Source organism: Ursus americanus, chromosome 20 (genome assembly GCF_024610735.1).
Source record: "Ursus americanus isolate L20-20 chromosome 20, mUrsAme1.1.p, whole genome shotgun sequence".
NCBI classification, from domain to species: Eukaryota; Metazoa; Chordata; class Mammalia; order Carnivora; family Ursidae; genus Ursus; species Ursus americanus.
In genome coordinates this window covers 47,701,174-47,727,386 of record NC_142146.1, presented here as the reverse complement: position 1 = coordinate 47,727,386, position 26,213 = coordinate 47,701,174, and positions in this window count along the sequence as shown.

The following is a 26,213-nucleotide window of genomic DNA, read 5'->3' as shown; positions in this document are numbered from 1 at the left end:
GGGCTATCTTGTTGGGGCTGGTTTGTCTTTGAACAGAAGGAAGGACATCTCATCAGACTCTGATGATGGGTGAGCACGTATATGTTTTAAGTAAGTCACACCTAATGATTGCAATTGCCCAAGTGAAATAGAAGATTTCTATCTGCTCATAGTGCAAAGGTGAGTACTGACTTCCTCAAGCAATATTCAGTCACCTGGGTATAGTGGCTGAAAAGAGAAATTATAAATATGTAGGCTGGAATAGGACCACAAGAATAGATTAAAATGGAGTATGGAAGCTGAGGTTAATGGCAAGAGGACAGTTCAACTCTGTAGATTACTATGTTCTTTATAGTTGAACACCGTATAGTTCACGGAGTCTAAGCAAGGTACGAAAGAAAGTAGAGGTGATAAGTAGTTGAGGAATTGGAAGGAAGTGAATCAATCAAGTAAATAAAACTTTTTATGAGGCTTCTGTGCATGCTAGGGTGACGGAAAAAGCTGGAAAGATGAGGTTTTAGTCTGAGGATGAGTTATTGAAATCTGATGTATCAAAGGAGGAGCCTTCCTAGCCATGACAAAAACAGGATGATGGTGGAAGTTGAGGTGGAGAAGAACGTAGTGGGCTGGCTGCCAACCTCAGTAGAAGGAAGGCTACCTCACAGTAGCTCACTTGTCAGAATTGTACTGGTGGGTGTATTCCCCTGCTGGTGGAGAATGTAAGGATACCAGTGAGAATTACCTCTAGGAGGCCTGGTTTTATCTTGGCCCCTGTTCTTCCTGTCAGAAAGATCTAAGGTCTCTAAATGAGCATCAAGGAGAGATAATTGACCTCTCAGTACAAGGACAGGAAGTTACCAGTGTAACCTCAAAGATCTTTTTACTTTATTATGTTAATTTTCTCCTTAAAAAGTATTTTCTGCATGGCTACTTCCCAATTAGAAGATGTGGGACAACAGAAAACTCACTGTTCTGGGTCTCAGAAGTTCTGTATGACCCAGTTCTATCTCCTTGATTAGTTGCCATGTAATATCCCTTAGCCTCATTCCAGAAAGAAGTAAGAGCATTTGGAAAGTAATCTGAGGTAGAAAAGTATGCTGTGATAAAGAAACTAAGAGGAAACCACTGAGATTGGAGGGAGACAATGAGTGCTTAAAACAGTCAAATGAGTATGAAATTATTTTTGTGCTAGGATGCTCTGCCAGGTATTATCATTGTGGGTTTTTTTTTCCTGGCAAGTGAGGTGCTGGGAGTCACTTTAGATTTCTGTATCATTCAGGAAAACACAAACTACTCCAAGACCAAAAAGAGAGATTTGGTTACACAGCTTCTTCAGTTTGGGTTGCCTGGAAATGACAGCTTGGGGCAAGGATTTGGGTGCATGTGGGGATTTGGGGGTATGCTGTTTAGGAAAAGCTTATGAGGGAGAGAGAAAAGAAGGATTGAGAAGAGGAAAGAACCAAGCGAGGATGGGACTGAGCTCATGCATAGCCATGTCCAGATCCACAGGGGGACGACTCTAGAACATAAACAGCACCACAGAATTGCCCCTTCCTTGACACAAGGGGAGCAGGGTTTCATGACCTATACCCATCATCATTGGCTGTGGCTGCTTTGTTGGCTCCTGTCAGGTAAGTCTCAGAGAAGGTGCCTGGTTTGGGGCCCTCCACAGTCAAAGTTCATAGTAGCATGGTGATGAGTACACTAGGCCAGTAAGGGGGACCTTGACAGGAACTAGAGTATCTCTTGCAATCGCTGATGGAAGAACAGAGAAGCCCATGAGGGGATGGTGACACCATTCAGAATTTGGCAAGAGCAGGAAGAAACTGCCATTCCTAAGTTTGGAGAGAGAAACAGAGGAGGTGGTATTACCAGAGCCCATATACCAGGCCATCCTGTGGGATCTAGACATGGCAGGCATTAACCAGAGGAAGTTGGAGCCCTAGAAAGAGGGCTCCCTGGCAGAAATTAGAAGTGTGGAAGAGATGCTGCTGGAAATGCCATGAAAATCAGAAATTTTTTCGCCTTTAGGGGCTCTGGATTTGAGTAAGGAAAATTGATTAAGTTACTGAGTCCCTGAAGTGGCAGCTACCCAAACCAGTCATGACCAGGGGCTCCAGAGCCAATTTACAACCCCAAAGTTTGCTTTGCCTAAGGCAGTGGACCTCATTTAAATTTTGAAACATTTACAGTATAATTCTTACTAATGTCTGGTCAATTTTCTGAAGATACATACATATCCCTCCTAACTACTTACCTTTCCTACTTTCTAAAGAAGTAAAATTCTATTTACAGTAAATTGAGGAGTGTGTGTGGAGGGGGGGAGACTTACACTATTCAGTTGTTTTGAGGGAGAAAAAAGAGAGCTACTTTTGATCATGAAAACTGATGTCAGCAACACAACTTTGGCAATAGGCTAGATGGTCCCTGGGGAATGGAAACCAAAAAAATAGCTGGGTAGAAAAGATATAAAAGTAAAATAGACCAAGAGAGCACAGGTTTTAGAAACAAAATAACTTACTTTTTGGCCTTCCATTCCCCATTTAAAATTGATTTCTGGATATTAAATCTCTCTTATATTTTTATTGATCATATTGCCTCTTGTCATTAAAAAAAGCTAGCAAGATATTATAACATTTCTCTTAAGTGTGACTGACAATGTGCACTGAGTGATAACTTACAAGACATTCATCTACACCTAAAAGAAATGATCTACTTTGATGAAATGCATTATCCCAATCCCAAGCTTGGCTGGTGGTATTTTACAGGTTTTTACATTTGCAAGGAGGTTCATTTTTTTTTTTTAACCTTTTTCTTCAAGGGGGTGATGAAAATTTGGTCATTTAAAACTTGGTAATATCATACATAGGCACTTCATTGTCTTGGGATTCATATATCTTGACTGAATTTAGAACATCACTATTTGAGTCTCAGAAAGTCTTTGCAAGTAGATATTTCTCTTCCTATTAATGAGGATTAAAGGATTCTGGAGGCAGAAAGTTCCAATCAATTCAGGAGGTACTGCTTGTTCCCATGAGGAGCCTATAAAAATCAAATCATGTTTTCATGCAAGAACTTTTTGAAGTGCTTGAAGCAACTGTTAAAGCATCTGGGTTGTATGGTGGTTTATAAGGTTCTTTCTGGAAAATATTAAACATTAACTTTCTAAAAATAATGATTAGAGAAGGGATGAAATGAATTCATGGGCTGGAGTAGTCTGGGGTTAGTCACACAGAAGGAGAAGCATGATTTGCTTTCCATTTTTCCACTTTAGAAACTCCCCTTTCACACCCCTAACAGCATCATTCTGCTTTCCATTTTAGTATCATATGATGGTAGGAAATGACCAGAAAGAGCATCCTGGAAAAGCAGAGGAATGCTGGAAGTGGAGAGGATGGTGAGGATTTCAATAGATTTCAGAGAAGACTTACTTCTCCACTGTTCTCATGATGTGGACAGTAGAGTCCTGAGCAGAAAGTAGTGTTTTCAGGTTATCTGGTCTCTCTTCTATCCTTTGAGCAAAATTAAACCTGATGTAGATAAAACACAGGATATGTAAGAAAAAATCCCTGAAGGTATTACTGAACTACAGTAAAGTGCCCTCCCTTTCACCACCCGATTCCCATCATCACAGAAGTTTCAAATACACAGCTTGATTTCTACAAGTTACTGACACCAGTTAACCTGTGAATTTTTTGTCACTATCCCAGTAAAATGGAAACATGGGAAGACATTCTTCTTGGGTCCTGTGGCTTTTACCATTTTTCTAACAGTTGTACTTCTGTCCTTCTAGCCTGTAAGGTCCCATCAGACACATCTACCTATTGGCTTTCTGCCTTGGGGGACACATGATGTCCTGCATGGTGGGGTTACAAATGCGTTTTCCCATCCAGAAACTACCAGCTTCACCGCATCAGTCTGATGGGCCTTCGAGTCTCCTCTTCTGCCTGTTGATGGTGCCACCATCCCTGATAATTGAGCACAAATACCCCCTCTCTGAGCTTTCTAATCATTGTTTCCTTGCTGACTCTCTCATTCTGGAATCAGGAACTACAAAAATAGAGAAAGGGAGTTACCATAGGCTGGAGTGGCTGCGAGATACTTCTGAAATAAAAGGACATTGAAAACTCAACCAAAAGAGTCAGTCAGTGGGACAAGTATGGGTAGTGGGTAGGGGGGATCTTCTAGTGATGGGGATGTTACATGAAAGGTACGGAGGTGTGGAATAAAAAATCCAGGCTGTGTTCTGATTAAACCATCGTGAAAACATTCTTTATAGGAAAATAGTAGTGGCATAGATCAGTGGTTCTCAAATTTTTGATCAGTGTTGTCCAATAGAAATGTAATGCAAGCCATATATTTAATGGCAAATTGCCTAGAAGGTACATGAAAGAAATAGGTGAAATTCATTTTAATAGTTTTATTTAACCTAACCTACCCAAAATATTATCATTATAACATGTAATTAGTTTAAAATATAATTTGTGACTTTTATGTTCTGTTTTTGTATGAGGTCTTCAAAATCCATTGTGTAGTTGACATTAAAGTCTATCTCAATTTGGACCAGCCACATTTCAGGTGCTCAAAAGCCACAGGTAGCTAGCGGACAGCACAGTTTTTAAGTACGTCAAAATCACCTGGAGGGCTTATTAAAATACAGATCGCCGGTTTCCATTATCCGAGTTTCTGTTTCAGTATATCTGGGATAAGGTGCAATAATTTTCGTTTCTAACAAGTTCCCCGGTGATGCAATGCTACTGGTCTGCATCCACACTTTGAGAACCACTAGTTAAGAGAAGTGGTTCTCAAACCTGGCTGCAAGTTAGAAATACCTAAGAGTAAAAAGCAAGGGAAACAAAACAAAACAAAAACAAAACCGATCCTCCAAGCCACACCCAAGACCATTAACCCAAAAATCTAGAGGTCAGACCCAGGTATTGCTTTTTTAAAAAGTTTCCCAGGGGATTTTAATTATCAGCTGGGTTTGAGAACCACAGAAGTGGAGGAGAAAGACTAGAGAGAGGTTTTAGCCAGCAGAAGGCTAAATTAAAAAAAAAAAAAAAAACAGACACCTCAGTAGATCTTCATTCAGGGCAGTGATATATAATGAAAGCATTGTTCTGTTGTGTTGCTTACACTGGTAATGACCTGTAGCAGGAAAGGGTCAGAGAAGGATTTAAAATGATTCAAGAGCCTGATGAAGTTGGCAAAGTGGAAGGCTGGGGGGGGGGTGTGATATGAGGGAATGAGAGAGTTTACGAACACTTGATTCAACTATATCACCACTCTGCAGTGTGACGGAATGAAGAGTGTGAACTATACATCAGTGGGAAACTGTTACCTCCTTCTTCAGCATAGAGCAATGAAACAGTACTGAAATGCCTCCAAAGGCCATGTACGAAAGGTGACCATAAAAGGGGGGTGGGGTGAGAAGGACAGCAACTAGGAATAAATTCACACCCACACATTGTGTGAATGACAGAAGCTACATTTGACTAAATGCATTAGGCCTGATCCCTGGTCCCCTCCAGATATCCCCTGTTATTTTGCTATTTGTTCCCTTATTCTTGTTTCTTCCTCCTGCCTCTAAACTGTGTTTTCCCTCCGGCCAGACTCAGCACTCTCTCCAGGACTCCAGGTCTACACAAAGTAGCGTCTTTCATCATCTGAGCCTCTGGCTTCAGGTTGGAACTTTGTGAAAATGAATTATCAAAGGTGCTTGAAGTCAGCTGAAACTGTGAACAAAAGTCAGCAAAAGTCAGCATTTCCTGGAGAAACAGTCCCCAGTGTGGGATGACTGAAGATAGGGGAATGTGGGGGTGGGTGAACAAGCATAAATTCATGATAAAAATAAGATTTCACAACCTTCAACCACATTATCTATCAAATACCACAGGCACATATTCTGTGAGAGCAGAGATGGACCGTTGCCAACATGCCACAGAATTTAGATCACATAAAAGCAATCGAGAAAAGCCTCAGTGAGAAATGAAGCTTCTGGTCTCATAGGTCCCTCGAAGTTCACCTCACATATGCAGTTTAACTTGTCGTGGTTGAATACATGCTTAAACATGGTAAGTAGCCAACAAAAACACCCGAAGTAGTAATTACAGGTAGCAGCCGACAGATGTGTAAATCAGTGGGTTCCTGTGGATGGTACTTTATATACGCACCCTTCCTCCTCACTTCAAGCTGAGTTCTTTCCGTGTGAGAGTTTGGGCAGAGTCTCCAAAACCTGTGAATAGGAACCTTGAAAAGATTCCTAACGAGTTTTTAAGACGAAGCTGCTATTACCATTACTGAATCCTGGGTTCCTTGTTCTCCATCTGGTATTTTCTTTCTGTTCCCTTGGCATTTCCTTTTTCTCATCCATATTCTTAGAACATTCCTACTGAGCCCATTAACAGATTGCCAAGCCAGATTGGCAATTAAATTGCATCCTTGAGCCTAAATTTTAATTCTGAAGAGCCTCTTGTCTTTTCATGACATGCCCCTGAAATTGCTGGCTTGAGTCTCGCTCTGGGCCAGGGATCCTATTTTGCTGAAAGGAATTTACCACGCTCTCAGACCCATGATCAGCATGCTGCAGACTACCGCCGTGTTCATCTAGGAAGTCTTCGTACTATCTTCTTTTGTAGTATCTGAACTCTTATTGGTTATCCATAAATACAAAATCACTTTTGACTTCTGGGGGAAGGAGTTATTTTGAAACCAGTGAACCTGGTTATTCAGTTATTTTGAAATCTGTGAACCTCAGTTATTTTGAAATCAGGAACCTCTGGAACCTACTAATTTCCATAGTCCCCATTTGCTCTTATTTAAAATTTTATTTTCTCTGTTTCTACCTGCCTTACTTTTGATAGCGATTGAGAAGAGTCAATCATTATAACATAAAAATTAAATTTTTATCGCTCCTATTTCTTAAATCTCAGACTAAAACAAGAGGCCATGAGATATTAATTTTCACTCCCACCTCTTCAAAGTTAAAGATTATTTGGATGTAAAGATTAAAATACAGAGATGATAAACAAGTTCACTACTTTAAATGACTTTAATGTTTCATCAAACCCTTCCCAAGACAGAAGTGAAACCAGAATATTTACATTGTACAGTTAATGAAACTAAAAGAATAATTAAAAAAAAAAAAAAAAACCAAACACCTCATTTCTTAGAACTGCAAATAGGAATCAGACCTACTCTAAGGACTCCTTCAGATCTTCAAGCCTTGTTATAACTCAAATAAATCTTATGGTACTAGTGCAATGCAACTCGACCAGTTTTTCACAAAACAAAGTAGACTTTCTTGGATTTATTCAAGGTGCTGTACTTTGTAACCTTGCAAGATGCTTTCATCAGAGCTTAAGTTTCTGGAAAAGAACTGCTCTTGCTAGTATGCTGAGTAGGCGTTGGACCATTCTTTCTAGGTAAACTTCTTTACGATGTAATCTGTCAGAATACAGTTACAGCAGATACAAAATCCCTACTCTCCTGTAATTAGTATTTTTGGAGCCTCCTAAGAGAACTCCTGCATGGATCACCACTCATGAATATTAAACATAAAGGATAAAACTTGTCCAAGTAATCACTGTCTATAAGTACTTTACTTGGTTAAGCAAACCTTTTGTATTTATCAGCTAATTCTCCACTGGATCTTAATTCTTTTCAAATGAACTAGCTCCCTACTTGGATCTCATGCAGATCACAGCTTGGTTGTGAACCTACGCAGCAAAATTAAGCTATACAAATACCAGTCCACAATATGTTGCTATCAGAAAGACCTTAACTTATACTGCAGTGTGGAATGGAGCCCAGAAGGCTTTGGTGGAACCACACTGGTGAATTCAGATTTGGGCTGATCTGTTTAAAAAAAAAAAAAAAGGAAACAAACTGTTAGAATAAATTTTGATTCAAAGTCTAGAGAACTGTTACTAGCAGAGGAAAACTCTACATTCAAAGCCTAACTATAAAGCATAATATTTAGGATTCCAAACACAAAGGAAAATTATAAAGCATGCCTTGTTAATTTTCATGTATTTTTACCTGTCCTGTAATGAAGAATCTATAATATTAATTACTAAGGAAGAAAAATAAACCAGGCCACAGGCAACTTTACCTTATTAGAATTTATGTTCTCTTTCTTCGTTGTTTTTGTTTTTGTTTTTTTTGCTTCTGTCTATACCAGAGCCACCCAAAGCATTAACCCACAGTCATCTGAGTAATTGATTTTTATCATTGGGCTTGAAAGCAAGATCTATATTTATCTTTGCTAGATATTGCTGGTATCTAGCAAAATGTCTAGCCTATAGTAAATGCTCAGTAAACATTACTTGTAAAGATTTTAACTTTGACAAATGGAAAAATGACATTATATGATCTATACAGATACAAGAGAGTATCCCCAATGCCATGACTTCTAAGTTGGTTTGTGGGCCCTCGATGCTTGAATAATACATTTGTGCAGAAACTAAATCTGAGTATGGAGAAGAAAATAAGTCTCAAACAGGCTGTGAATTGACTATTAAGAAATCAGAAATTATTCATAAAACAAAAAATACAAGCTGTATGCAGCATGTTAATATTGATAAATAATTTATATAAACCTCTAATAGATTTTTTTACTATTCAAACATTACCAACTGGCCTAAAATTTAAACCTCTGCCTTAAGGGTTTTTTGTTTTTGTTTTGTTTTGTTTTTTGCATTTGTGTCCTTGGAAACAGGTATTATTAATTTAAATTGACAATTTTTTAAAAATTTAAAATATAATACATTTTTAATGTAGAACATTTGGAATGTACGGGAATCTTTGAGAAAAATTCTAAATTATCTTTCTTCTACACTCAAGGAAAATATTAACATTTTAGTTATATCTTTCAACTTTTTAAAAATTCATTGAAACTACCACCCTCAAGATTAAGGCTCACTCAAGTCAGAACCCCTACAGGGAAGTCCTCTCAAACAAATATCTTCTAGGGCCTCATTCTTTGGTTTGACAGACAAAAATACATACCAAAAAAAAAAAAAAATGCAAGGACATATATCATCTGTTAAAGTACTTCTGACAGAAGGAGATAGAATCCTTGTCTTATTGTATATATTTTGTACAGCTCAAATCATTTAAATGAGAGAGGTTTGTGATTGGCTTGTAAGAGAAAACAAAAAGAGTTAATAACTTAAAATGAGGATAATATCACCTGAAAATGAGAAGTGTTATACAACTTATCATGCTTTTTCTTCATCTTGACTACTAGAACATTCAAAACTTATTTTTACATCCAATTGTATCTAAAGTACACTGAAACTTTGTAGTTTTTTTAAGAAATATATTCTCTGCTTATTTCCTACTCAGCTGTCCCTTTTACCTTAATTTTTGGCACTTCTTATATTTGTCGTCATTGTAACTTGTTTCAGTAATTTTATGTTTTTTTTTCAAATTTTGGTTTATTTTGAGAAATAGATGGAATGTAGGTAAAATAAAGTATAAAACTAGAAAAAAAATCCTACTTACCGCAGCCATCTAAAATCCAACCAACTTATGTGATATCTGAGACTTTATGAAGAAAGTTTCTTAAAGTACTACAGCCTGTTTCTCCAGAGGACTCCAACTCAGAAATTAAAATTGTATTTCACACTGTTGATAAGCCACATTCATAGACACTTGTCCCACCTGCTCTTTGAGAATTTCTTTCTTCTGCAAAATTTCTCCTTCTATCCACCCTACTTCATCTAGAAGTCCCCAGAGAATGTGTCACATGAGCTAAGAAGCCAGCAGGCATATGGCAGTTTCCCTTCCTGTGGTATCTTCCTTTAGAAATGTTCTTCCCTTTACCTAGAAGGCTACACAGAAGCCCTCAACACTCCCCAGTACCTGCAGTTGAGTTGTGCTCCTCCAGAAACTACTTCCAGAGATGAGTACGTGACATCACCACTTCCATTTCCACTGGGCACTCCTTCTTCTCTTATTGCACTTCTCTCAAATTCCACTATTCCTCCTGGGCACTCCAGCTTCCTTTGGTGGGTATGCCATTTTCCCAAGCAATGTCCCTCTCCCTCACACTGCCAGGCACAGCTGCCACCCCCACTGGGCTGGCCAGCCACTTCCTGTGCCCTTTGGTTCAAGTCTTGCCCACCTGCTAAGTCTTCTGTGTTCAGTGTTGCACTGCATTCTGTGGTGAAGACTAGAGAGAACCCCCTCTCTTGTTTGGAATTCTAATTTGCTAGAAGAGTACCAGGGAAATACGCTTGTGACCTGGACTTGAGCAGTTTATAGGAACACAGTTGTTTTCTCCTTTTGATTACAGAGTTTTTCCCCAAGAAATTTAAAGATGAATAAAAAATGCAGAGAAGGGAACATGGCAGCAGTAACAGGAGACAAATATTGTGCTCTGTTCAGACCTCTCAGTCTTGCCTGTTCTCCCATTTGTGTCCAAGGGTTTGTTATTGATTTTACTTGTTGCCTGACACTCTCTTCCCTGAGAATCAATTCTATTCCAGTAGATGCCTCATTCTCTCCTGCAATTTAAGCCTCAGGAAGACTACCCCAGCAATTTATCAGATACTACCAGACCTGTCAGAATTCCAAAGGTGAGCCTGGCTTAGAATCCAGCCAAGAACTCCACTAGAGATAAACGACTTGGATAAATAAGGAGCAATACCATATCCTAGAGTGGAAAACTAAATATTATTTACAAGATCATTTTCTTCTCTAAATTAAGTAATGGCTTTAACCAATCAGTCAAGTGTCACCAACTTAGGGAACATAAAATAAAGCCGTAGCACTTTTATTCTTTAAGTTAATATGACTCTGATCCCTATTCTGCTAATCAAGAAAATTCACAGTGGAGACCAAACTTACTAGCTTGAGTGTAAGCCAGGTATACCTCTGGAATTCTGACAGGTCTGGCAGTGTGCTCCGATTACGTCCCCAAGAAAGATTTGGCCCACAATTATAATTAGACCAGATTAAAGGAGAGAGATATTCTGTTTATTCATGAATTTACTTTTCATCTGCTTTGGCTCACAAACGTATTTCTGATTAAATAAATGAATATTATATCATAATTTTGTAATTATTGGCCACTAAGAACTCTGTCATTATCAATAAAGGTAAATAATTTAATTATTTTCATTAAAGAGCTGCTTTTAGCTTACACACATGACATCGATCACATATATTTTAAACAGATGACCCTCCTGGGAAGCTTCCTGATATTAAGTAATTAGTTAAGGATATAATTGATGTATAGCAGTGTATTGGTTTTAGGTGTACAACATGATAATTTGATATATGTATCATGAATTTTATTTAATTTACTTAACTTGCTTCCTTTTTTCTATGGTGCTTCTTAGCTGATCAGTTCAAAGATAGCCAACAACAAATGAAGATTAAAATCCATTTAATGTCTAGAAGGGAAAGTGAATGGATAATATTCTGACTCTGGAAAGGATTTTTAATGATCATCATATTCAAAAGTCAAAGAAGAAATAACATTTCAGGGAAATGAAACTTGCTTTAACTTAATTGGAAGCCTCAGGGTAAACCTTTATTTATGTATTTTTGGAAACACTCTAAACTGAGTAGAATTCAAAAACATTACTAAGCTAATTAAAATGTTTTAAAATGCCAAAGAGGGGATATAGTGGTCTTATAAGTTTTTATGGATGGGTGGTTGATCTTTCCTAATAATTCATTGGAAAAATAACCTCAATTTTTCATGGTAAGGAAATGCCATTAAAAAGAGAAATATCAGCTGCTCAGTTTTATGTTAAAAATGAAGGAGTCTAATTGACTGCAGAATAAAAGATAGCATGCATAACCTTTTAAAAAATTATCAAAAGCATTGTCCTTGATGTTAGCCTGACATTTTTCCCTTTGATTAGTCAAAAATAACATTATGATCTTATATAGCGCTTTCCTTCAAAGGGACTGAAGAACTTGCCTTTAAAAAAAAGAATCATCAATCTCCTATTATCTTTATAGAGATGGAGGTAGAAGGGATTTGCGTTCTTGCTAATGAATAGAGTGACTGTTTGAAAAAAACTAACAAGTTCACCTGTGACCCCCCCCCCCAGCCATCTACGTTCTCTCTCCTGTCCATGCCCACATCATGGTGAGCAATGATCCTCCCCACCCAGTCCAGGGTCTCTTAACAGACCATAGTAAAATCTTGAATCCAGCCACACCTGGCCACTGTCAGTAAAGCATTTTCATCTCCATGACTTTATTTTATAACTGGAAGTTTGTATCTCTTTATTCCTTTCACCTATGTCACCCATCCTCCCACTCTCCTCCCTTCTGGCAACCACCGGTTTGTTCTCTGTGAATCTATTCCTGGTTTTTCATTTGTTTGCTTCGTTTTTTAGATTTCACACATAGGTGAAATCATATGGCATTTCTTTGTCTGACTTATTTCACTTAGCATAACATGCTCTAGGTCCATCCATGTTGTTGTACTGGCAAGATCTCATTTTTTTTTTTATTGTTGAGAAATATTCTGTTGTGTATATATACCACATCTTCTTTATCCATTCATCTGTTGATGGACACTTAGGTTGCTCCCTTATCTTGGCTATTATAAATAATGCTGCAATTAATTCCATACCTTTAAATGTAAAACTGTGAAAAGTAGTGTGAAGTATAAATAGTGGGTACTATGAAAGCACAGAATGGGTAAATCTGACTGGAGGGTCAGAGTTGGCTTCTGTGAGGCAAAGACATTTGATTTGGGCTCTAAAGAAGCTTGGAGAATTAACCAGGCTAAAATAGGAGGAAGAACATTCTGGGAAGAGGATACAGATGCTCCAAGATCTTTAAGTAGAAAGAACAATAATACTGATTTTATTGTTGTATTGAGGAAGATTAAGAATATAACATATCTATTGGACCATGTGAAAGTGCTTCATTAAAGATAAAACCTTGAACAAAGGTTAATGATTACTTTTATTGGTTATTATGATTGTTGTTATTGTCTGATTTTAGTGGAAAGTCAGAGCTGTATTTTACTCTACTGCCTTCCAGCAATAACTCAGATCATGCTTTTCTACTTTTTGGCAATATAGTGAACAGATATGGTAGTTGTTTAGAGAATTACAGTTTCTAAAAATCGAGACTAAATCCAAATTATAATACCATAGCTAATTCAATCTCTACCCCTACAGCACCATTCCTCCCCTCTTCTGCTCCCACTCCAATCAGCTTAGGCCAGATCTGTGGCTCGAGAAGGTTTGTTGATCTTTATCCTTTCTCTCCCGCTTGACACAGTACTGGCACCACCAGGGTCATGAGGGTGGGGGAGAGTTGGAGGATGATGATAGATCGTTGTGGGGGAGTTAGAAGAAGAGGTCAAAGTCTTACTTATCTGGTGCTGTTATAATCTATAATGTCCTCAGGTATGGCAGGTTCTAAATTCTGGCTCTTTCCTAGAGAACATTTGAGAGTTGTCTGTAGACTTCCTCTAGGACTTCAGTAGGGCACCATTCCCTGACACAGGTGATGACCTTCCCTGCTGATCTCTCATGATGCCTCTCAGCTCTGTACCCTCCACTCTCATCCCGACAGTGACCTACAGACTCTTTCAGCTAAGATTTTCACACTCCATAAACAGCCTCCTTCATCGGGGTTCTGTCAGGATGGCTTAAGTGGCTATTTTTCAATAGATTCACTTGACCCATGGCAATTGACATCCATGCTAATACCAAAACTGCCTTCTTTGCTCCTCCTGCTATAATGGACAACTGGAACCTACCTCAGACTTTGAAATTCCCCAGACCAGATGCAGCAATTAGTTTGTATGTTAATACAGCTTCACAGATGCTCTAGGGTTTGGCAAGGGTAATAGAAGGCAGGACAGTGTGTTTCTGCAGTTTAATAAGTATCCAGCTAGGGAAGAACATTCCAGTCTCTTCTCTTGAAGAAACAAAAACCTCACAGACAAAACAACATCAATAATAAAAAACATCTCTTTAGAAAGCTTCTCATTTTGTCTTAAGGAGGAAGGAATATGACATGGAAAACATTTTCTCTTTAAATTTTTCATGTTCCCTTACATAGGCTCTTTGAAGAAATGGACGCAAAGCCCCATAACTTTTAGGAAGTCCTACATGGAAATGTCACTCTTTAAAATATGTGATTTGCCATCTGTTAGGCTCTGGGGTCTTCAGCTGAAATTCTGAGACCATGGGAAAAGCACCATTTTACATTCTGTTACAGAAATGGCAATTATTCTTATTTGTTATTTTCTTTTTTTTATCATCATCGTTACCTTTGTTATGTTTATTAATATGGAACACTAAGGCACATATATTGTGACATTAAAATATTTGCCCATGAAGACTTGTACAGTAGATGCTGTCCAGATGGCTCTTCAGAACAGAAGAACTTATTACCCCAGCCTCTGAGAGTCCCTCAGCACAGAGCTCTTAGTTGTCCACCCTCTAGGAATTATGTTGACTGAGTGGATTACGTCTTTGGAAAGTCACATCACCTTCTTCATCTGAGTAGTCCTCAGCCAATCACCGGTTGAAAAAGAGATATAAAGATTGGTCTCCCTCCCCCACTTGGAACAATGTTAAAGACCTGCCTCAGCTTCAGAGCTCCTCATGGGTTGGCTGAAGGATTCCTTGAGACCACACTATGCCTAACTTCCTTCTCAGTCCAGGACTTCTTACACTCCATTCCATCCACATGGGTAGATACCAAGAGCACTCCTAACAGATTTACTGCATGCTAATCTTCATCTCAAGGTCTGCTTCCAAGGGTACCCAACCAGTGGCAGGTCATGTATAAATAAAGAATACCCACTATTTCCACTTCTATTAAACATTATGCTGAATGTCCTAGTCAATGCAAAAGACCAAAAAAATAAAAGAAGAAGCTATAGCTCTGTACAAGTCATCCTGAAGGTCAGTGTCATGTATCAATAATCATTTATTCTTCTCTTATGGATCTATGGATTACAGTTTGATCTGCCTGAGGATTCACATTGGCTCCTAGAAGAGGGTTAATCCATGTCTGTTTTATGTATCTTTCATTACTAGTGAAAGACCAGTGGCTACCCATGTTATTTTTTTTCTCAAGTAGTGGAAAAATGCACATTAAACTCAACTGTGTAAGCCCACCACAAGCCTCTTCTTACATCTACAAATGTCTCATTAACCAAAGCCGGTCACATGGCCAAGTCCAACATCAAAGAGGGGAGAAGTGTCCTCATCCCATGAAGGTTGTAGAGGAAAAGGAGAGAATGAGTGACTATTTTCTAAGCAATAATTGTATTTACCACGTTTATCAAGTTGAACACCTTTGGGTACTTTTGTGTTCATATGTTATAACATAAAAATGAAAAATTACAAAAATGTATAAGTTCTATAATATTGAATAAGTCTAAAAGTTGCAAAGTTAAGCAAATAGATTATGTTAAAATTTCCATTTAATAAACCTTACTGGATTCTCACTTTATACTAGGCCTTGAGCCAGTAAGCATTGTGAGTGATGCTATATTCTGGAATAGGATACTTTCTCTCCAGAACCTAGTAACTCAGTTGTGAAAGACAAAAATGTCCAGAATAATTAAGGAGAGGATTGCTTCCATCTGAATAAGGGAATATTTCTTAAGAGTATTTCATTTGATATATCCGTGGGAAACATTCACATATTTAAAATGCCATTACCTCTTTGTTACATGTCTTTTAAAAAATCATTTTTAATGTGAATATGGCTATCTTTTGAAATTTTTATAACCAGGGTAAACATGCTGTTGTGTGTTTTGCTTTTTCACATTTCATTTATGAATGATTTTCCATATGTCAAGATATTGCACATTTTTTAATTTTTAGTGACAATACAGTACTATTATTTATGGACCACTCAGTTTATGTAACCAGTTCTCAGTTCTTCAGATTGGATTAATTTTCAAATTTTCGCTGTTAAATTTCCCACCTTCAAAAGTGTGTGTATGTATGTGTGCTTCATATTCTCAATTTGGGTTATATTTTTGAAGAATAAGCCTTTATTTTAGAATAGATTTAGATTTAAAAATTGTGAGGATAGTATGAAAAAAACGTGATTTATCTCCTGGGTACACAGACCTTTCCTCACAGTGCAGGGGAAAGAGGATACACGCTGGGTATGGTGGGCCCTCTGTTGTGGAATTTCTTGCCTGCGGAGATCTATGAAATTGCAAGAATACTGACTTACCATCTCAAGCTTTGATTTATCACTACACTTGGGGCTTAAATCTTCAAACTCATCCAAATGAGTTTTTCTTTTCTGCATATGCTTTAAGTGATTGTATTCGGAGTAATTTAACTAAAGTCAGTGGCAAAATAATGCAAAAATGAAATGATATTCTCATTTACCAAGAATCTACTAAGTATCAAGCACTGTACTAGACACAGTGCCCATATTACAACATTTAATCCCAACGGTAACCCTCGAATAGAGGTATTGTAACACTTATAAGAAAGAGACTTCCAAGCATCTGGCTTGTAAATAAAGAAGTCAGGGAATTCCTTGAGCTTTGGCTACAAAGCATACCCTAATTCCACTCCAAACTAAATACAGTTTGAAACCAGGTCACAATCAATAATTATATTTCATGATTTGTTAAACATATGCACAATACCTTGAACACAATGACCTATGGAAATGGAACAGACAAAAAATATTGGATCTTATCATGGATCAAATTTGTGGAAAACCTGCATGTATTTGTAGCCTAAATTCTCCAATAAATTTAAAGGTACACACACACACCATTTTTAACCACATGACAGCTAATTTGCACACTTCACATGTTTTGTTATTCTCAACAAAGACTGAGCTGGTCATAAATATTTTATTAAATCTTCATGTGTTGTAGCAGAGTTTAATTTTCATACAAATTAGAATTCAACTGGAACAAAGCACTGTGATATTTGGGCTTTATATTTACAAAAGCCATATGATCACTTATTGACATGAAAATTGGCTTTCATATTTCCTGAGACTGCACGTGCAATCTATAGGATAACTGAGGATCTATGTCAGTGGGAAGGGAGTATTTTGTTTCTTTCATGTCTTTAAATCCATCCTTAGTTTTCCCAAATTTCATGTATGGAAAACATCCATATATTCTTCTGGAGATTTTATTATTTTTAAACTCTACCATTTTACTTAACATTTAATTTCGTGGAAGCATGGGCCACTAAAAACTATAATTAAATAACTGCAGACAAAATTTTGGTATGAGTTGAGGAAGAAAAGAACATATTCTACAATTGATTATGAAGTCCTAGGTCTGTCTTCTTAGGGGGCTGATTAGGAAGAGACATATTCTTGTCCTTCTTAATATAAATAGGGTTTAAAGAAGTGAACAAAGCAAAAAAAGCTAAAATTGGTCTAATAGGAGCATGTGTACAGAGTTTCCTTGATACATACGTAATGCTTATTTAGCTATAGCCCCAAAATCAAATCCAAGACCAGCATCCCTCGTATAGACTCTAGACTCAGAAAGGGATATAATCTTCATTCATGTCTTTCTCTACTTTTAAGGAGACGAAAATGCCTGGACCGCAGCAACTGTTATTAACACATGGAATTCCAAATTCTCAGGAGTAGGCTTTTCTATTAAGCAGAATTTTCTCACTCACACCACTTGTTCTTATACCTTCCCAACCTCTTCTGCAAAATGCACAGTTTCACACAATATACTCAGGACACTTCCTAACTGTCTGGTGTTCAGTCCCTAAGGCAAGAAGTTCCTTTGGTTCCAAATGCCTTTCTCCTTGGAATCCATTCAGAAAGTTTCATTCTTTCTTCGGAGGGTGGGGGAAGAGAAAAAAATGAATTGGGCAAAAGGGAAGGCAGAAGTCTGTGAACCCCCTGGGTTAACAATTTTTATCCAATTTAACATGGAAGAAATGTGTTATTTAAGAGGAATATATGATAGTTATAAACTCTGAATTGTCTTTTCCCATTCTCTTGAAGGGGGTGGTAGTGAAAGCCAAATTTAAACTCTAAACTTAGATATGCCAAAAAGAAATACTTTTGTCTTTATAATTGAGGTAAACTTGAAATTCAGAATTGCCTCTAAAAATCATGCCACTTTCTTCCAGTTTTAAAGTTTATTTTTGGTGAACTCCATCTCCATTCAGGGTAGACTCAGTCTATTCTATATCTGAGCTTCCTACCAGGGCTTCCTATCCCTGCACAGGAGATCTCCCCTAATCCACCTCCTTTTCAATCACAGGGTCATGACTCAAAAAGGCAAACTACATATAGCTGAATTTCTTTAATCTAGATTCACAAATTATTAACGTATACACTGTATCTTTTTAATTTTTTGCTAAACCGTTAAAAGTAGACAAATTAGCCATAACATTAAATCTTTTTTAAAAAACTTTTTAAAGATTGTATTTTATTTTTTTTAAGTAATCTCTACACCCAATGTGGGGCTCAAACTCACAATCCCAGGATCAGGAGTCACATACTTTATCAACTGAGCCAGCCAGGTGCCCCCATAACACTTGATTCTGTAATACATAAGCACACATCTAGGAATAAGAGCATTCTTTTACTTGACAAAATTCCTGTATAAAACTTATTAAATTCAGTGTTTAAGTTATAGTATTATTTAATATTCCATTCACATTCAAGTCAATTCCTGTTGTCCAAATAATGACTTTTTTAGAAGAAATTCTTTCACTTCCTTTCTCGTCTCCTCTGCCCAGCTGGAATCTGGTCAAGGATTATAGACATCTCTTTTGACAAGTGAGATAATTTAATATGTAACCTCTGAGCTACTTTTTAGTTCAAAATTCAGCTCAAATTGGGATCACACAGTCATGGACATTTCATTTCCAAGGTGCTTCTGACTGGCATATTCCATATTGTGCTAGTTAGATCCCAAACATGGCCCCAACAATTCCTGTCTTCTTGTGTGTACACCACTTCACTTCTCTCCCTTTGAATCAAGGCTGGTCTCATGACAGACTTTGACAAACAACAGAAGTGACTTTCTGGGACTTTTGAATCCAGGTCTTGAGAATACTGGTAGCATCCACTTCTTGACTCTTGGAATGTTTCTTCTTGAGACCTAGTTGCCGTGCTAAAAGGAAGCTCAAGTGTTCATGTGGAGAGTTCCATGTGTAGGAGAACTGCTCCTGGCAGAGAGCTACAGCTCAGCTCACACCTGGCGGCCAGTACTAACTGCCATTCACATCACATGTACATTTTAGATTTTCCAACCATCCCTGCACCCCATCAACAATATACCAAGCAGAATTTCACAGAATCCTGAAAAATTATAAATTGTTATTTTTTAGCTACATTTGTTTACGTAGCAATAGATTACTACAACATATGCTTTACAATTTATGAATCATAATCTATAATAGAATCTTACATGACACGGTCCAAAAATGTTCTGGCAAAAAGAGTAGGAAATTTATAAGTTTAAGCCAGTGACAAAGCCTAAAACATTATTCAATGAATTGCAAGAGTTTTTATTCATATATACTAGCAAATGAATAAAAATGTATTGTTACCAAAATGGGATCATTCTTTAAATACTATTTTGTAGCCTGATTTTATAATTTAAAAACACATTTTCATATCAATAATTACAAATCTTTCTTATCATTTGTATATGTTGCAAAGTATTCTATTGTGTGAATGATCCATATTTAACATTCCTGTTTCTGGCTCTAAAGACGCTTTCCAGATTTTCATTATTGTAAACACAATGACAATGTAATAAATAAATGATATAATCCTGAACATCTATTTTCCCATTTCCTTGAAAAATTGATGAGTCAAAGATCGTGAATATTATTAAGCTTTTGTATATACATTCCAAATTGTCCTCCATGGAAGTTTATAACAATTTATACCCTCAGCAGTGTATGTAGGTCCTATTTTCTTACTTGGCATACTTTTGTGACATAAATTAACATGTAAATACATGATTACCCATGATTTTTATCTAAAATGAAAGTGAAGAAACACCATTCTTCCAACCTCTCATTCAAGCTGACATCCAGGAAATATAAATTGCTTGGCTTTGCTCAAATATGAATAGATTGTCTGAAATACATGCCACTCAAATTACTTCTCAAGATGTACACAATTCCCAAAGCTCTATTGTTTGCAGAGTCTATTTGAATCCTCTTGTCGATATCCAGACAGTGTTCAAAAGAGCACACAGTTCTGAACTTACCCTTGCAAGATGTCTTAGAAGGGTCTGTTCTCAGCTGCAGCATACCTTCCTCCTTTGATCTCCAGAATTTCTAAACCAGTTTTGGCATGAAATGTGTCCTCGTGAGGCGTGGATACCTGAATATTGTCACGGGAATTTTTGAAAACAAAATTAAAGGGGTAAAGACATTGAATAGTTTGCTAATATGTATTTCATATGGAAGCTGGGTTCTGAAACATCCATAACATCAGTTGATATTCTGAGAATTATGCCTGCATTTTCCTATTTTTAACCATGTCATCTCTCAGAATTGTCTGTAGATCACCTTACTGGCAAACAAGAGTATTCCTGAGCATGTTTATTTGGGTAAGGTTTTCTTTTTTTGAAAAATTTGTTTTTTCCAACTCTGGGATTTCCCCAGTTTGGATTTTCTGGTGGATTTCTGCCATCCGGGTGACGGGTGAGACCTTTCCACAACACTGGAAAAACAAAATAGAAACTGCAAATGAAGTTTGCTAAAAGGTCAGCCAGCAATAATAAAGAAACTAGGACAAGCAGGCAAGTTAAGAAACCAGTAAAGATAAAATATACCATCATCTTACATTAGTTCTATGCATTTTCTCTCTTAACAAAATAAGACAAATTCCTAAAATAAGACCACGTAGAATAAACACAATATCATGACCTTTTATAAATTAAGAAGTGAAACAGCACAGAACAGCCTGGTAACAGAGAAGGAAAAATAAGGAACTAGGGTTGCCCTTTTTGGTCTTTGAGATTCCTCCGACTGTGTGAGAGAACATGGTGGGCAAAGTGAGGTAGAAAAAGACAAATCCTCAGCTAGAGTCTAGAATCTTTCTGTTAGAAATTCAAGATGATTTACAGCTAATTTTATCTGTCTTAAAACCTTTCCCCAGAGGAACAACACAGATCTCTGGGCAATTTCATGCTCGCTACCGAGATGGGGAAGCTAAAACACTAATAAAAACCACAATCAATCAGAGGCAGAAGTAGTCACAGGGCTCTGTTCTTATTTCTCTCCTCCACAGTTCTCTGACAACTGGGAGTCTGGGTTTTCTTCTTTACCGGGAAGAATAAGATAGGAATATTTGCACCCACCTGAGTCTTCAATTTAAATGAAACCATAACTTTAGAGGATGTGATTCGTATGTTTTCTTTTCTTTGTTCATTAATGAAGTAGAATTGATATATAATATGTTGATTAATATTTTCTTAATAGGAAATATCTTTTCTAGTTTTCTCTTTATTTCGTTTCTGTAAATCCTTACATATTTCCTCTGACTCTTATTTTTTTAATAAATTTAACCTGCCTTAAGTGTAGAAGCATGCACATATGCATTGAGATTTCATAGAAAATATTTTTTAAGTATGTTTGGAAGTCATTATTCATAATCCCCAGAGCCTACCTAAACTGCCCCTAACTGGTTCTCTGGACTTGTCTCCTACCATTCTTCGGCTCCTTAAGATCTTTGATCCTTTGACAATCCAAGCTCACTCCTGCTTCAGGATTTTAAAGGTCTTGTTCTGTCTGCCTGAGGATTCTGTCCTTCTGTCCCAGTTTAATGACTATCTCCTTCTTTTCCTTCTTTTTTTTTTTTTTTTTTTTTTTTTTTTTTTTTTTTGCAAGAGAGAGAGAGAGAGAGCGTGTGTGACTGGGGGGTGGAGGAGCAGAGGGAGAAGCAGACTCTCCACTGACTGGGAAGCCTGATGTGGGACTTGATCCCAGGACCGCAGGATCATGACCTGAGCTGAAGGCAGACCCTTAACTGATTGAGACACCCAGGTGCCCAACTATCTCCTTGTCATTTAGATTTGAGCTCAAACGTTCCTTTTTCAGAAAAGTTTTCCCTTTCATCCTCTGGTCAAATTATAATTTTCAAAAAGTGAAAAATCAGGATTCTCATATCAATGCTGAGTGAATATTACATTTTTAACTCATTAATAAAAGAAAAATCAAGATGATAAATCTTTATCCAAGGAGAATTTGAGGGATAAATGCTTATATATCATTCAGGAAAGATGCACTGAAACAAATTTGCTGTGTTAGAGACAAAACTGGTTATACCCTACAGGGCAATAAAACCATGAAATGTGGGGTTATCTTCTCTGCCAGATGGACTGCATGGGTATTTCAGTCGGACAGTAGTCTTCACGTTAGCATGTGGCTTTACAGAGTCTGGACCCTAAGCACTACCAAATACTAAGTCAAACAAAAATCTATCTCATAGAGAATAAAGTCACTCTTGGGTAGCTCTAATAGACAGTGGTCTAGCATAGCATTTAAAGACATGTAATCTAACTTGTATCATTTTTTCTTAAGAAAAGGAAGGGAAGGCTCTTACTTTCTGGCCACTCTACATCGCCCTATTTTATTTATTTTTCATTGCACTCATTACTACATAAAACCATCATCTTTCTTTTTTGTTGGATTTCTTTATTACCTGTCTCTCTTCTATATATGTGACCTAAGAGCAGAGTATTTGTCTTCTGTCCTGTACTCTGAGCCTTCAAAATAATGTAAGACATATAATACGTACTCAATAAATATTTGTTGCATGATACAGTACCCAATACTATTTTAGTGAAAGTGACAAATGCTTAGAAATTAGAAAGCAACAAAACGAGTATCTAATTGGAAAGTGAAACATGCACAAATGAACAGAAAAATAAAAAGCAATATATAATATTGCTGAAAAATATACATACTAAATGTGTTGGAAGGGCTATCAAGATGGCCACATCCACAGGAACATATTATAACTTCTAAATGTTGAAAATATGACAAATATACCAGAAATATTTATGGCTCAATTTGATGCTAAAGTTCAGTGACACTTGGGGAGAAGTATATAATTTGTTTTAATGTTTATGTTACAGAATTGTATTATCGTACATGTTTATTTTAGAGGCAATCGTAAGTGTCAATCTAAACGGAAACTTGAAATTTACTTAAAGCGAAAAACATTAAGTACATACTTTGTTTAAGGCAGACTGTATCTCATCATATTTGATGACATCTGGCCTCTGTTTTTCATGAAAACTTCTTTCTCCTAGTCTGATAAACGACAGATAGACCTTAGTCATTTATATATTTGATAAGGCATGGCATTTGAGTATGGCACAACAAAAAGGGAGTTAGCTCTTTTTTCCTTCTTTTCTTTTGTCTGAGTCTTAACTCAGGAGTGTATGGAAATTATGATAGAAAGTCCCCAAAAGGTTGATAATGTATACACTCTCTCTCCCAATGAAATAGGACATTTTTCCCGCTTGTATTTCCCTCTTTATTATATTCTTTGCATTTAGCTCTTATCATCCCAGAAATTGACTCAGAGGTACCTGAAAACAGAGTGGGGAGGAAGGGGAGAATTTGGTGACATGTGTAATTCTTTAGGAAATTTTTTCAGCCTCTCCCTAAAGCAGAAATAAACAAAGAAGGAAGGAAATGCTAGGTTGATAAGACTGAAGTTGAATGGATAAATAAAAAATAAACACATGTTATCATATTCAAAATTCTTCATTTATAATTTTGTGTGTGCTTGTGTATAAATATAGCGAGAAGCTTGGTAGTGTTATTCATTACTTCAATTCCTGCTTAGTTTTATAATCTTTAAGAACTCATTTAAACATCATTTAACTCAACGGGGATTGTGTTGTTATCATTGGGTTTGTAGGAAGAAAAATAACAAACAATGTAAAACCGCTGCCATGACAGAAAAATCGGCGTTTCTTTTCATGTAATCATGATATATATTTTTTTCTGATTTGGGAGACAGTGAGTAATATTAAGCTTTTCAACTAAACTTTCATTTTCAATAACAGTAAAACACAGAAGTTTCCAGCCCCTTTAGTAATCATTTGCTTTATGGTGCTTATTCATTGATATGACAATTCTTTGAATAATGGTTAGTTTATTTTTGAGGAACTAAACAGCTTTTTATAGAATCTCACAATCTTCAACAAATAATAATTTAAAAAAAATGAGTTACAGATAAATTGCACCAGTATGATTTTTATATAAAGTTTGAAGACATGCAAAAGTAAACATTGTTTTTGAAGGGATATTTACATAAGTAGTAAAATTATTGAGAAAGTCAGGAAAATGTATCACAAAAATCAGGATAATTTACGTCTCTATTAGGGAGGAAGGGCTATGTAATCGTGGAAGGCAAACAGGAAACTTCAAATGTTCTTAAGCTGGTTGGTAGGAGCAAGGATGTTATCTGCATTAAGCTTTACATTATCTACATTATATATGTATGAAAAGATAATTCATAGCTTTTAAAAATGCCTCGTATTTCTGTTTTCAGTATTCTGTCTTCATTGTTATGGTACACTGACAGTCCTAAAATTCCTCTTCTATAAACAGTTAAAAATGCCATGCAGAATATTTTTAAATTAATAGAGTAATACCTAAAAGAGTTTGGGCGATTCTCTGCAGCCAGGAGCAAAATAGAAGCAGGAACTCCCAGCAGGTATGAGAAACGGAGTGTGCAGCATACCCAGAGGGCATCTGCGGGTTTCACGCAGGTAGCCTGGAGCCTGAGCACCGTGCAGAGCAGGAGAGAAGATCTGCACTCATCCCACAGAATACGGGGACTCTGGTGGTACTGTGCTTATAAAAGCAGGATGATCCATAAGAAAATCCTTTTAGTAATGATAGACTAAAAAGAAAACGTCTAATCTCCATTTTAGTTAATAGGGAGAAAAATGAACAGTAGATTTATGGGATTTAGCCAGGATAAACCACCCCATACAAACCTGGAATCACACATCTTTGTGGTCCCAGGATACTCTAATAGAATCTTATTGAAGAGGAGCAGATGATGTCATGCCCTCAATACTCTAGCCGGAAGTAAGGGTTCTCCCTTAGTCCTCACAGAATTCCTACCCAGAATTTTAAAAATTAAGGACCTATAATTATTAATATGTGCATGTGCACACACACACACACACACACGCTCAGAAATAGGTGTCACCAGCAACAACAAACAACAAAACCAAAGACTTCAGATCCTGGAATTATTAGATACTGGATATAAGGTAAAATATATTTACTATGTTTCAAGATATAAAAGAATATTGAAAAAAAAATAAAACTTCTAGAAATAAATATATAATTGAAATAAATAAATAAAATGGTGTAAACAGCAGATTAGGTCAAACCGAAAAGAGAATTAATGAAATGGAAAAGAGACCTAATGACATAATGTGATGTGTGTTATGAAAAAAACAGTGCAGGATGAGGGGATCAGCAGTACAGTTGGAGAGACTGGTGAAGCTGGGTGCAATTTAAAGAGAGCAGACTGAATAGGAAGAAATAAGAGAAGGAGACAAACCATGAGAGACTTGCCTCTGGGAAACAAACTGAGGGTTGCTGGAGGGGAGGGGGGTGGGGGGGAAGCGGTAACCAGGTGAGGGGCATTAGAGAGGGCACCTGTTGTGATGAGCACTGGATGTTATATGCACCTGATAAAAAGAATACCCAGTGTGGTTTGGGGTGGGTTTGATGGCTCTCAAAGGGACTTTTGCAGAAAGATGAAACTGAAAGAATACCAGACACATCTGACATCTTAAGAAGAGATCTAGAAAACTGGCCAATGGCTTGGGGCTGTATTATTTATAAATGCATGGAAAATGCAGCAAATGAAAAGGAGGAAGGCACCTACTAGAGAAACAAAAAATTGTACAGAAAAGGTGGTCCATCATGGTTGTCCACCTGCCTCAATTGTGAATGGAGCTCTCATCAGTCATAGTGATGCAAATACTGCTATGGGATGGGAAGTAATCCTTGGGGACTTGAGGGAGGACGGAGAGGGGACTGACCATGATAATGCCGAGGCTGAAAAGAAAAAAGTAACAACAAAATATGTTATTTAGAGATGAAGTTATTATTACCAAATCACCTAAATCAGTCACCTAATTGAGAGAGGTGAAAATGCCTGCAGGCAGTGGAGGGGTGGAGGCAATGGAGAAGATGGGGACGCACTGCTGTTTTGTCTTAAGACTCAGTATGATAGCGCTTTTCGTGAAATAAAATATGTAA